The 14377-nt window shown below is 39.2% G+C and overlaps 1 long non-coding RNA gene across 1 annotated transcript; it reads left to right on the top strand.

Annotated features, from left to right (window-relative positions):
- The first annotated feature begins 338 nt into the window (after positions 1-338).
- Positions 339-9056, top strand: Gm4101. The gene is made up of 4 exons (XR_872566.2): positions 339-519; positions 7279-7405; positions 7608-7668; positions 8997-9056. It is a non-coding gene; the product is annotated as a predicted gene 4101 (long non-coding RNA).
- Positions 9057-14377: the final 5321 nt, after the last annotated feature.

The raw sequence follows: 14377 nt of genomic DNA, 5'->3' as shown, positions 1-14377 counted from the left end.
GGGGGTGGGAGGCTGTAACTTAGGCAGGAGCCTGAGTTCCAGAAGCATGAGGGAATTGATGCCTTCCTTGTCAAGTAAGTGAATTATCACGCTCCCGGGGTTCAGACCTCAGCTCAACTGGAGACCAACCTATCTGTGCATAGCCCAATGCCGCACATGAATGTTGAGTTCTCCCCCAGGGCTGGGAGGGGTGAGAGTCTCCCCCAGGGCTGGGAGGGGTGAGAGTCCTCTTTGGGGACTGGCTCAAATGCTAATGTAGTGCAAACCACACCTGAGATATGGAAAAGGTGTGGCTCTGGACATGAAGCACACTTAACCTTGAGGAAGGGTGAGGCCCACTGGCCAATCAAGATCTCCACAGGCAGACCTGCCAGTCAGACAAGGAGGCGGCATCTTCCGGGTGCCTTTCCCCAAGTTCACTGTGGCTGTGCAGGCTTGAATGGTTCTCTGTGTCCTGCTCTGAGCTCTGCTGTTGGGTGCTGTGAGAGGACCTCAGGGAAGCTCTGAATTCGAGACATGGTGAGCACAGGGTTACTGCCGACAGAGGGTAGGGGCAGGGTGCTGAGCAGTGGAAGCTGGGGTGGTGAGTCCTCTGGATGGGAAGTATAAGCCATATGTGAGCACCAGTGAGGTCTCTCTTATTGCTCCTCACTTGCTCCATCAGGGGGTGACCTCTGAATAACTTCCCTATCATTGCCCAAATCCTTTGGATCTTAGTTAGGCTGGCTTGTGAAAACAAGGGTGGTTTCTTTGAGTCTGTAGCACACATGTTTAAACCCCTTTGTCCTTTAGTATACATTAAGAAGACAGGTAAAAATCTAATAGGTCTGATTTCATACATTATACTTGTTTTTGTTTTGTTTAGGTTTTGTTAATTTTTTTTCTGTTGCAGTTTTTTCATATTTTTTTGCATCATATGTTTAGTGAGTTGATTATTATTTGGCAAAAGGACTTTAATAATTTCAGAATTTTTTGTGGTTTTATTGAAAAATGATAGACCTCTGAGCTGATATTCTTCTATTCCAATCGTTTGTAATTTTCGCCATCACATATTTTGCAGAAGTCCCAGTTGTTTATTGCCATGAAACTTTTAGAATCCACGTTTTTTGACTGAGATATCAATTTTTTCTCTTCGTCTTGAATCCCTGAGATTCTGTCTTTCTTTCCTGTTCTGTGGGTGAACCTTGCCTCTGTAGTTGTCAGTGTACAGGTAATCTCATGTCCTGCTCTTAGGGACTTAGCAACTGCTTATGTCATTTCCTGCCTCCATCCCCTGTGTCTGTTGTCAGGTGTGCTTTATATACATGGACCACCAGCTATAGCAGCTCTCTATTTTTGTTCCCTGTCTCTGTTCTCTGCACATGCACACTCTCTGTCATCTCTCTCCTCGTGGCTCTCTTTCTCCTCCCTGTCTGTGTGCCTGTCTGCAGGTCCTCTTGTGCATTTCTATCCCTTCCCCAGGTTCTCACTCCTCTCCCTTCCCCCAAGCAACCTCTTTTGCACTTTATCTGTTGCATGCTTTAATTTCTCAGACCTGCTGTGATGGCATAGCTTGGATTTCTTGGTTGCAATTGTTCCTGGCTGTTACTCTCTATGTTGCTATGCTGGTGTGTAGCCATCTCTGTTTGGGTGATTATTGACTTAGGTACTAGCCTCTGGGTTTGTCTTTTTGGGTAGGAGTTTTGTTCCTGGGTTACTCTTTGATGCATGGATTTGAAGAGTGTGTTCACTGACAGTTTCCTATCTTACTGACCTATTTTGTGGGTATGGTCAACAGGGGATGCTTTGTGATATTAAAAGCTGGGAGAAGTGACAGGCAGGAACAGAAGATCTTAGTAATCCACAAGGAGACATAGTCAGGAGAGAGATCAAGCAGCCCATGGTGTTTAATACAATGTTGGAACAACTGGGAAAATTGAATCTGGGTTAAGAAATCAATCATGAAGTTGATGTATGGAAGCTTACCTTGTGTCCTTTCAGGCATGGAATGAGGTTGAACAGGGAGTATCTGCCCAAGTGGGGGCTGAGACACAGGGATGAGGCAGGAATGGATGAGCAGGTGGGGATTGTCTATGGTATCTATAGTAGGCTTGCATAGGAGGAGAGGAAATTTCCACTGCTACTCTTTTCCAGTGTTAAGGGCAGCTGATATTAGGGTCTGTAGTAACAGATAGTGAGGAAGGTCTTTGGACAAAGTCTAGTCTACAGACAGGCATGGTTGTGGTTAACCAGGAGTTTCTGTCTATAATCAGGGGGTTAGGAACAGAGATGAGTTTGTAAATCCCAAACAGTTTGCTTTTTGAGAATGTACATTTGTACATTCCAGCAAAAATCCCATGACAAAATCCCCTTATCAGCAGCCAGTTAAGGTACATCAGCAGGGTCAAGCTACATAGAGATAACTAAGACCTCCTATAGAAAACAAAAACAGAAACAGCTCTCCCATCATGGTTGACAGATTTTTTTTTTGTCCGCACCTTGCTTGGTTCCTGCACATTATGCCAGACATACACTTTTTAAAATATTAACAATGCTGATTTGTATGCAAACTCCCCAATCTTGTTGTAACTACAATAAATACTCAAAACCTCTAGACATGGTCTCTCAGTTTGTACCTAATGGGAGTGTGACTGCTGAGAGTCCTTGTTACTGAGCTCATAAAAAGACCTCTGTGTGTTTGCATTGCAATAGGCTCTGTGCTGGTCATTGCAGTTTCTGTGAGTTGGGCATAAAACTTTGATGCTTTGACTGGAACCCCAAGACCCTCAGGACTCCCATCGGAAGAGTGAAAGACCGTTATTAGGATGTGTCATTATGTTCTTTGTGTCAGTGACCTGTCTTTCGGAACTGTGTCTTTGTACTTTGGTTTTTTGATTTTTCTTGAGTACTTGTGGAGGGAGATGAACAAAGTGAATGTGGAACTCTAGGGAAGTAAAAATTCTGGAGAAGAGTTGCAAGGTGCGTCAACTTGACAGAGCTGGAGTTATCACAGAGAAAGAAGATTCAGTTGAGGAAATGCTTCCATGAGATCGAACTGTAAGGCATTTACTCAATTAGTGATCAAGGGGAAAGGCCCCTTGTGGGTGGGACCATCTCTGGGCTGGTAGTCTTGGTTCTATAAGAGAGCAGGCTGAGCAAGCCAGGGAGGCAAGCCAGTAATGAACAGCTCTCCATGGCCTCTGCATCAGCTCCTGCCTTCTAACCTGCTTGAGTTCCAGTCCTGACTTCCTTGGTGATGAACAGCAGTATGGTCATGTAAGCCGAATAAACCCTTTCCTCCCCCACTTGCTTCTTGGTCATGGTGTTTGTTTAGGAATAGAAACCCTGACTAAGACACTAGGTTATCTCCTTCTTAGTGGCAGCAAGGTCAAAGTCTGGATCAGCCTGCTACAAGGCTGAGGGAGGCTACAGAGCATGAGAGCGTGACCAAGCAAGAAAGCAAGGCAGGAAGTAGTGTTTGTCAAATGTTTTTGCTTTCATTTTCTAGCTTTAGTTTCTAGTCTGAGCTCCCAGTGTGGTGGGCTGTGATCTGACAGAACCATGTAAAACAAACGTTACCTGAGATGCTTCTGCTCAGAGGAAACCATCACAGCAGCAGAGTTGCAAGGTAGAACAACAACAGCAACAACAGCAATTGTTTCAAAAGCTGATTTTGCTGCTAGACAGAATCTCTGGTCTCTTTTGAAGGAATATGGAAACTATCAGAAATTGAGATGACAAAAGTCATAGAAAGCTGTACATGGAGCTTAATCGGTTCTTCCTGTATGGTCTGGAGTGTTGACAGTAATGCAGCCACACGAAGTTGAGATCATACTATTTCAGTGGAAAATAGACTGAAAACTTTAGGAAGAGATCATTTTGTGATATTTTGGCAAAAAAAAAAAAAAAAAAAAAAAAACACCAAAAAATTTCGTACTTGGCTTATGCCCTGAGATATTGAGCATTGAGTAAAAATTATTGCCTGATTTGTATATTTTTATTCTATTGATAAGTATTTGTTCAATCTTCCTATTTCTTTATTCAAGTTACATTCCAATCGGTACACCCACCCTATTCCACCTTCCACAGTCCCTCATCACTGACTCCCTTTTATCTAGCTAGGGAGGGTGGGAACCACTTGAGTATCCCCTAACTATGGCATGTCAAGTCTCTGCAGGATTAGACATATCCTTTCCCACTGAGGTCAGACAAAGCAACCCAGTTATGGAAACAGTTTGCACAGACAGGAACAGCTTAAGGGACATGCCCCGCTCTGGATGTTGGGGACCCCATGAAGACTGAGCATCATATCCACTACATATATGGTGGGGGCCTCCATCCCAGCCTGTGTGTGCTCTTTGGTAGGTGGCTCCATCTCTGAGAGTCTCCTAGGTTTTGGGTTAGTTGACTCTGTGGGTCTTCTCATGGACTTCCTATTCCTTCAGAGGCTGTCAATTCTTTCCCCAACTCTTTTAAAATACTCCCTGAGCCCTGTTCAATGTTAGGCTGTGGGGCTCTGCATATGTTTCAGTCAGATGCTGGATGGAGACGCTCAGAGGGCAATGATGCTAAGCTACTATCTGCAAGTATAACAAATTATCCTCAGTAATGCCAGCCTTGGTGCTTGCCCAAAAATGGGTTACCAGTTGGGCAGGGTATAGTTTGGCCATTCCCTCAGTCTCTGTTTCAACTTTGTGCCTGCCTTACTTGCAGACAGAACAAATTTTGGGAAAAAAGGTTTTTGGTTTTTTTGGTGTACTGAACACTTCACAGGTGGTTCTGCCTGACTGCAAGATGTCATAACCCCGCTCCCTCCCAGCATCTGCTGATTTCATTTCATTTTCTTGGCTCTCTGGCCTTCCCTTGTCTCTTACCACACCTGCTCCTAACACTCCCCTTCTACTTTCTTAACTACTGTCCCATCCAGTTCTCTCCCTTCCATCTGCCTCTTCTGTCTCTTTCATACCCCGTTCTGAGTGAGATTCAACCATGCTCATTTGTGCCTTGTCTTGTTTAGTGTCTTTTGTTCTATGAAGTGCAGTGTGGGTATCCTGTACTTATGGTTATTATTCACTTGTAAGTGAGTATGTACATGCATGTCCTTTTGTGCCTGATTTACCTCATTCCAGATATTAGTTTCTAATTGTACCCATTTCTCTGCAAAATTCATGATGTCCTTGTTTTTTATACCTGAATAGCATCCCTTTTTGTAAATGAAACATGGTTTTTGTGTCCACATTTCAGTTGAGGAACATCTGCAGTCTTTCCTGTTTCTAACTGTTATAAATAAATTGGCTATGAACTTAGTGTAGCAAATGCCCTTGTGGGTATGCGCCTATGAAGGTACCCTAAGTGTAGCACTTCCTCCGGCTTGCTATGTTTTAAATTAATGGAAGGAGTATTCACAGTGTTTCCTCATCCCAGGATGGAACCTTAAACAAAACCTGCTGCAAATGTGATCCAAGGGAGGCAGGGTCCATTAATTTAGAAGCCAAACTTCACAGGATCATCTATATTGCGCCACTTCTGAAAAATGAAAGATGAAAATAGCATGGTCATAGATTCTTTCTCTATGGTTTCAGTTTAGCATCATTCCAGCCATCTTTTGACAGAGTCAACATCCCAGGAAAGACTCTGTGAGAGTTCCTTGCATTTAAGTGGTGAGGTTGATGCTTGAGTTGCATTTTGTGACCACAGGTTGTGGAGAAAACTAACGCATTGAGAAATATGCCATGGAGAGATGCTTACAGGGAGATGAAGTACCCAAACTGAGAGATGTATGAGAAGTTACAGGAAGAGCACCATCTATGCCTTTAGGAATTGAAGTCCAATGTGTTTGAGACAAATCTATAGGATTTGGTGTTTGCCCTGCTGTTTTTCTTGCCTTTGTCCAATCTTGTCTCCCTATGTGCACATTCCTATCGATTTGAATGGGAAGGGGTATTCTGTACCATTTTATGTTGGAAAGATATAACTTACTTTCTGATTTTGCAAGATGTGGCTGTCAAGATATTTGTCTTGAGTATCAGCAGCGATTTTAGACATTTGAACTGTGCAGGAGCCTTTCTAGATTCATCTTGGGGAAGATGAAAGTGTATACACACTCAAAAATTTCCCATTTCTTTCTTTCTTTTTTTTTTTGTTTACCCTATAGTTTAGATATTCATTATCACCCTGATCACTGTTCCTACTCTAGGTCCCTGCCCTCACAGACTCCCTCTTCCCAATCTCCTCTGTTTCTCCTTTGAGCGGGGTTGGGTCCCCCTGTGTACCCCATGAGCACATAGATTATACTCTGTTTTTTAGCATGGCATATGCTTGTGACATCAATACTGCCTGAGGCTTCAGAGTCATTGGATTCTGAGTGTTGATATTTCCCCAAACTCTTGTGTTTGTTTTGAAATTTTTAAATAAATAGGAGTGTTTTGCCTGTGTGCGTGAATATGAATATCATGTGTGCCTCATCCTTGGTGTTGTTGGAAGGTGGACTCAGACTCCTGTTCATAAAGCTATGGGTCACGTAAATGCTAGTAATTGACCACCGTTATCTGGAAGACCAGCAAGAGCGTTCCATGGCTGAGTTATCGCTCTCTCCTGCCTCATGTTACTTTTCATGTTCAACACTTATATTACTAATATTTTCATCTGTCCATTGGTCCATTAAATGTGCCTTGATTGCTAGTAAAGTTTTAGTAATGTTGCAGTTTAAAGCATAACACTTCCTGTTTCTGCTAGATGAGTACAGAAGTGCAGGGAATGTATACTTCTTTGTAGGAACTGTAGTAAACAACTGAGTTCTTTTTATCATTTTTGTCTCCGTGGTTGATTTTTGCAGTGGAGTAAGGGTATTAGTATGTAACCTCTGCTGTCCTGGAATGTGTTACATAGAACAGACAGAGATCCAGCTCAATCACATATACCTGCCCGTGACTCTGGGATTAAAGACATAAACAAATACACCCTGCTTGTCCATGATTTTTCTTGTTAGTGATTCTTCTTACAATTTCTGGGATGTGTCCTCAGTACTGTTGATCTGTTTCACCCTACATCTCCCTCTCAATTGGAATTCCTCTCGAAAGTCTTTACCCTATTTATTTAAAATGTTCATAAGCAACACAGGTGAACCTTCAACTCAATTTCCTTTAAAATGTTATGGTACTTACATTATAACTCCTGTGTCAGGAAGTCAGTGGAGGAAGCACCAGAATTACATGAATATATGGTCAAGGAAGCGTACATTTACTTTACAGTGATGTCAGTACCATGCTTTGTGATGTACACATGTATGGGATATTTTAGGATGCAGTGACTTATGATGATGTGCACGTGAACTTCACTGGGGAAGAATGGAATTTGCTGGATCCTTCCCAGAAGAGTCTCTACAAAGATGTGATGCTGGAGACCTACTGGAACCTCGCTGTTATAGGTATGACTGTGAATTTTCTTTTGCTTTTCAAAATAGTGGGAAGACATGTCTCTTGGTTAGTGATGGTGCTCTGTTATTTCAATTGAGAACAAGGAAGACTGAGCTGAATAAATAGTGTCCAGTGATGTGAAAATTCACAGTACCTTGAATTTTGCCTTATTTCCAATACTATATCATTCATTTTTCTGATACTGTCTTTTAGGCTACACTTGGGAAAACCATCATATTGAAAGACATTGTCAAAGTTCAAGAAGAAATGAAAGGTAATTTTCATGTGCAAGCTGATGCAATTATGCCTCTGAGGAAATTTTACTATTTTATGGAATCTCTAAAGAAAATCAGGAGTGTAAAATGTCAATACTTCAAGTGTAACTATAATTACAATATTCTTTTTTTGGGTGTTATTTATTTATTTATTATATGTAAGTACACTGTAGCTGTCCTCAGATACTCCAGAAGAGGGCATCAGATTTCGTTACTGATGGTTTTGAGCCAACATGTGGTTACCAGGATTTGAACTCAGGACCTTTGGAAGAGCAGTCTGTGCTCTTAACCACTGAGCCATCTCGCCAGCCCTAATCATAATATTCTTAAAAAAATGTTCTGCCTCGATGTAGTTATCTGATTTATCTATCAAAGCATTCCTCGAGACAAGGAAACATTGCCTTAAGAGATACCTTTATTCAATTTGTACCTCTATTAGACCTAAACTGATCTGACAATGTGTATAGACTTACAAGACTTAGATATTGAACATCGAATAGTGATAAATATATATCCAAAACCTTCTGATAAGCAAATAATCCATGGGAAAGTTGGTGATACTCATATTCTTATACTGAAATTGATCATTTGTTTAGGGTACAGTTTATGAGAGTCAAGAGTGTTGTCATAGGAGAAACCTTAAGTCATATATTACATGTCCATAAGGAACAAAAAGTGAAACAGTGTGGATGCAATGTGGAAACCTTTCATCTGTTATTCTTCTTTCAATATATATATCATGTGTCACAATGGATGAAAGCCATGTGAGCATAGGGATATTGAAAGAAGCAATGTACTGCTTTCTATCCCAGAACAGTGAGAAAATTGTCAGATTCTGCCTTTGGTAGACATTCTGAATATGAGAAAAGTTGCAATCAATTGGTTTTCTAATTTTACTGGGAACTTCCCCAAGCTCACACTGTAGAAAATCTTTATGGGTACTAGGAATTTGGAAATTCTTTTGTTTGTCCTGGTTCACATTCAAATGTGGGACAATTCACGCTACAGGAAAATTTATGAAAGCAATTAGTGTTATAAAGCTCTGGGTTGTTCCATTTTCCTCATATAGATGAAATACATCATATAAATATCCCGTATAAAAGGATGTTATGAATGTCAGCCATGTAATAACCATCACAGATATCTCGAAAGATGCAAAACAACCCATAATGAGGGAAAACCCCATGAACATATAAAGTGATAAAACCAGATGATCTGGCACATCTTTATCAGTAGACCAATTTGTAAACTTTATTCATCTTAATGAAATGATTGAACAGGGAAATTAATGTAGTAAACATATCACATGTGCCAATTTTCATTGCAGGTATGTAAGTAATCATAGTGGAGAAAAACTCTATGAATGTAATGAACGTTCTAAAGCCTTTTTCTGTCCCAGTCATCTCCAAAGTAATATAAGAAGACAAATTGGAGAGAAAACACATGAACATTACCAATGTGGTAAAGCCTTTCCAACACCCAGTCATCTTCAATACTATGAAAGAACCCATACTGGAGAGAAACCCTATGAATGTCATCAATGTGGTCAAGCCTTTAAAAAATGCAGTCATCTCCAATGTCATAAAAGAACACATACTGGAGAGAAACCCTATGAATGTAATCAATGTGGTAAAGCCTTTGCACAACTCAGTAGTCTCCATCGTCATAAAAGAACACATACTGGAGAGAAACCCTATGAATGTAATCAGTGTGGTAAAGCCTTTACAAGTCAAAATGGTCTCCAATATCATAAAAGAACCATACTGGAGAGAAACCCTATGAATGTCATCAATGTGGTCAAGCCTTTAAAAAATGCAGTCATCTCCAATGTCATAAAAGAACACATACTGGAGAGAAACCCTATGAATGTAATCAATGTGGTAAAGCCTTTGCACAACTCAGTAGTCTCCATCGTCATAAAAGAACGCATACTGGAGAGAAACCCTATGAATGTAATCAATGTGTTAAAGCCTTTGCACAATACAGATATCTCCAGTGTCATAAAAGAACACATACTGGAGAGAAACCCTATGAATGTAATAAATGTGGTAAAGCCTTTACAAGTCAAAATGGTCTCCAATATCATAAAAGAACACATACTGGAGAGAAACCCTATGAATGTAATCAATGTGGTAACAGACTTTTCACAAAGTTGTCTCTATAATCATAAAAGAACCCGTATTATAAAAGAACCCATCTCATAAAAGAACACATACTGGAGAGAAACCCTATGAATGTATTCAATGTGGTAAAGCCTTTGCACAACTCAGTAGTCTCCAATATCATAAAAGAACACATTCTGGAGAGAAACCCTATGAATGTAATCAATGTGCTAAAGCCTTTGCAGGTCACATGGGTCTCCAATATCATAAAAGAACACATACTGGAGAGAAACCCTATGAATGTAATCAATGTGGGAAAGCATTTGCACATCACACTCCAATGTCATAAAAGAACACACTGGAGAAAAATCCTATGAATGTAATCAACGTGGTAAAGCCTTTGCAAGACCCAGTCGTCTCCAATGTCATAAGAGAACACATACTGGAGAGAGACCCTATGAATGTAATTGGTAAAGACTTTGCACGTCACAGTCATCTCCATCGTCATAAAACTGAACATACTGGAGAGAAACCCAATGAATGTAATCAATGTGGTAAAGCCTTTGCAGGTCACAGTTGTCTCCAATATCATAAAAGAACGCATAATAGAAAGAAACCTTAGAAATACAATCAATGTGATAAAGCCTTTTCACAAAGTTATTGTCTCTATAATCATAAAAGAACCCATATTCGATAGAAACCTCATGAATGTTGTCAGTGTGGTAAAATCTGTGCATATCCCACTCGTCTTCAAAACGTAAAAGATTCCACACTGGAAAGAAACCTCATGAATGTAATCAATGTGGTAAAGACTTTTTACAACTCTATAGTCTCCATTATTTTTAAAGAACACATAGAAGACAGAAACCTTTGGAAGGTTATCGGTGTTGTAAAGCATTTGATGTCACGGTCATCTATGATGACATAAAAGATCACATACAAGTGAGAATCCACGTGATTGTTATAAATGTAGTAAAACCTTTGCATGTCAGAGTTCTTTAGGCATACACAAGACAAACCACACTGCAGAGAAACCCCAAATTAAATGTTTGCTTTTCTGAGAGTTGGTTTGGTCATGAGATCTGTTCCTAGCCATTGAAAGGCTGAGGGAGAAACCCTCTGAGTATATTTAATATGGCAAAGCCTTTGCACAATTTTGTAGTCATCTTCATCATGGAAGAATTTGAACTGGGTAGAAACATTGTGAATCTATTTAGTATAGTGAAGCTTTTTCACTGAACTTCTTTTTATGTATATTCTTCTTTTTATGAGACTATTCATACTGGGGACAGATGCTATGAATGTCAGCAGTGTGGTAAAGCTTTTAAGTTGTTGGGTCCACTGAGGTTCAACACAACTCACACTCCAGGACAATGCAAAGGATAAGAATTTATTGGGCTGGGTGGTGGTGGTGCACTCCTTTAATCCTAGCACTCGGGAGGCGGATGCAGGCAGATTTCTGAGTTAGAGGCCCAACAAGTCTAGAGTGTGTTCCAGGACAGCCAGGGCTACACAGAGAAACCCTGTCTGGGGAAAAACAAAAAAGGGGAAAAAAAAGAATTTATTGGAATTAAGTCACTACTTATCAGTGAGAGACACAAAAGCATACTCAGAAGTTTATCTTCAAAACCCCACCGCCCACACCCAAGCTGAGACAGAAAGTTGTATAGCTTTCAAACACAAAAACCTCAAAGTCCTGGGCCAACTTACAGCTACATTTTCTCCCAAATAAAAACTTATTTTTATTGAATGAGTCAATAAATGGTGATTGCTAACTCCTTGTATTTTGTTGTTGTTGTTGTAGCTGCGGGTGGTGTTGGTGTTGGGCTGTGTGTGTGCTTTCCCTTCTTTTGTAGACAGTAAGAGATTATTTACTACCCGTGTTTTCATGTGTATCCTTAACTTCCTCCGGTTAGATTCTACCTCTATCTCTTTGTGTTGGTCAGTATATTTAGAGAGAGGTTGTTTAAATTTGAGTTTATCGTGGACTATCTTAATTTTTTCTATTTACAGTGTAGTCTTTTTTTACATACTAAAATCCAGGCATCTGTTGTTTCTGCGGCACATGTGTACAAACCCTTCTGGCATCTACAGACTCCAAGGAGAAGACATCTGTGGTCTAAATAGATCTTCCTTTATGTTTTTCCTGGCGTTTTACCTTTGCAGCTTTTAGTATTCTTTCCTTGAATTGTATGTTTTGATTATTACACAGGGAAGAGACTTTATTTTATGGTCCCTTCTGTTTGGTGTTTTGATGATTGTTGTGTTTTCTTTAGGTTAGGAAGTTTTTCTTCTACGATTTGGTTGTCAATACTTTCTGAGACTTTGAGCGAGGATTCTCCTTCCTCTCTTCCTAAGTATTCTTATGTTTAGTCCTTTTAAAATCAAGATAGATAGATAGATAGATATCCTCTATATATCTATATATTATCTATAAATCTATCCAATTATGTTTCATTTTTTCTTTTTTAATTATTTTTTTAATTTATTTAAGTACATCCTTTTCCTATCCCATTGTGGATAGAGAGACAAGGCAGTCCTCTTGTACATATGTGCCTGGGGCAATGAGCCAGTCCCTGGATGCTCCTTGGTTTTTGGCTGGGAGGTCTGAAGTGTCCAGATTAGCTCAAAGTTTTGTTCTTATCAGGTTGCCATCTTCTTCACCCCCTTAAGTCAGTACAGAGACCTGTCCTTATGTAACATTTCAACCTACAACAATATATTGATATATCGATCTACATATTTCTATATCTTATCTATTCATCTATATATCACCTATTAATCTATATGTCTATATATCTATATGTATATATCTATACACCTATACATCTATGTATCTATCCATATATCAATAAATATATATAATCTATATATTATCTATATATCTATAAATATATATATATACATATATGTATATTTTTAAATCTATCCATCCATCTATGTATCTGTAAGTCTATCCATATGTTTAGCTTGATGTATCTTTTTTCTTTTTCTGCCAGATAACATATATATATATATATACATATATATATATACACACACACACACACATTATGTTCCAATTTTTCTTTTTTTAATTAATTTTTTTATTTATTCAAGTACATTCTGCTCGTGTCCCATCATTGTGGACAGAGAGACAAGACAGTCCTCTGCTACACTTATGCCTGGGGCAATGAGCCAGCCCCTGGATGCTCCTTGGTTTTTGGCTGGGAGATCTGAAATGTCCAGGTTAGCTCACAGTTTTGTTCTTCCTATCTGGTTGCCATCCTCTTCACCCCCCGAAGTCAGTACACTGACCTGTCCTTATGTGACATTTCCCCCTACAACAATATATCAATATATAGATATATATCGATCTATATATTTCTATATCTATCTATTCATCTCTATGTCTATATATCATCTATAGATCTTCAATCTATACATCTATATATCTATATATCACCTATAAATCTATATATCTACATATCTATACATCTATCTGTATATATCTATACATCTATATATCTATCCATATATCAATGAATCTAGATAGATATCTATCTATATATTATCTATAAATCTATATAAAATCTATATATCTATAAATATATATATAATTCTATCTATCTATTCATCTATCTATCTATAAGTCTATCTATATGTTTAGCTTGATGTAGCCTTGTCTAAAAGGACTGTTATGTTCTAGGTTTCAGATGTTCAGCCTGAGAGGAAACAGTATGAGTAACATTTGATCTAATACCAGATCCTCGACTCTGGACCCATATTTTACGATAGTTTTGGGGATTGTGATTACATCATTCCTACCTCCTGTGATCAATCAGTAAACACATCTAATGCCTGCAGCTGGCAAGAAGAAAGGTTGATGGCATTTCAGTTCTCGGCCTCGGTGTCTTTGGAAGAGACCATGAAGGAGAGGGAAGAAGAAGCAGGACAAAGGTCCCATGGGTGGATGGATTGGGAGAGCATGGCCAGGAGGGCAAGCCTGAGAATATGAGCAGCCTGGGCAGAATATGGCAAGTGAGCCGGGCGTGGTGGCACTTGCCTTCAATCCCAGCACTTGGGAGGCAGAGGCAGGCGGATTTCTGAGTTTGAGGCCAGCCTGGTCTCCAAAGTGAGTTCTGGGACAGCCATGGCTATACAGAGAAACCCTGTCTGGGGGGGGGGGAGAATATGGTGAGTGATATCTCACAGTTCTTAGTAAAAAAGTAGAGAAATTAGCATAGAGGAATGGTATCTGCCCCATGCTGGTGCTTTAATGCTTATAATTATTATTATTATTATTTCTTATTATTATTTTATTATTTCACATTATTATCGTTTACTACATTATTATATTATTTAATATTATTTCTTTTTTATTATCATTTCCTATTATTTTGTTATTATTTCATTATTTCATAGTATCATTTCTTATTCTTACTATTAGTTTATTATCATTTCTTCTTTTCTGATTGTTATTATTATTTTATACCTCTGTAGTTTATGTGGTGGTAAGAATTCCACAAGTAATATTTACCACAAGTTGGCTGTAAAAACAACTTGTGCCCAATGACTAAAATGCAATTAAAAGTAAGATGTGGTTTTACACACTTGTAACCTCAGA

This window comes from Mus musculus, chromosome 12, assembly GCF_000001635.26.
Source record: "Mus musculus strain C57BL/6J chromosome 12, GRCm38.p6 C57BL/6J".
NCBI lineage: Eukaryota > Metazoa > Chordata > Mammalia > Rodentia > Muridae > Mus > Mus musculus.
The sequence above is the reverse complement of the archived record's forward strand: the minus strand, read 5'-3'. Positions and strand labels throughout refer to the sequence as shown.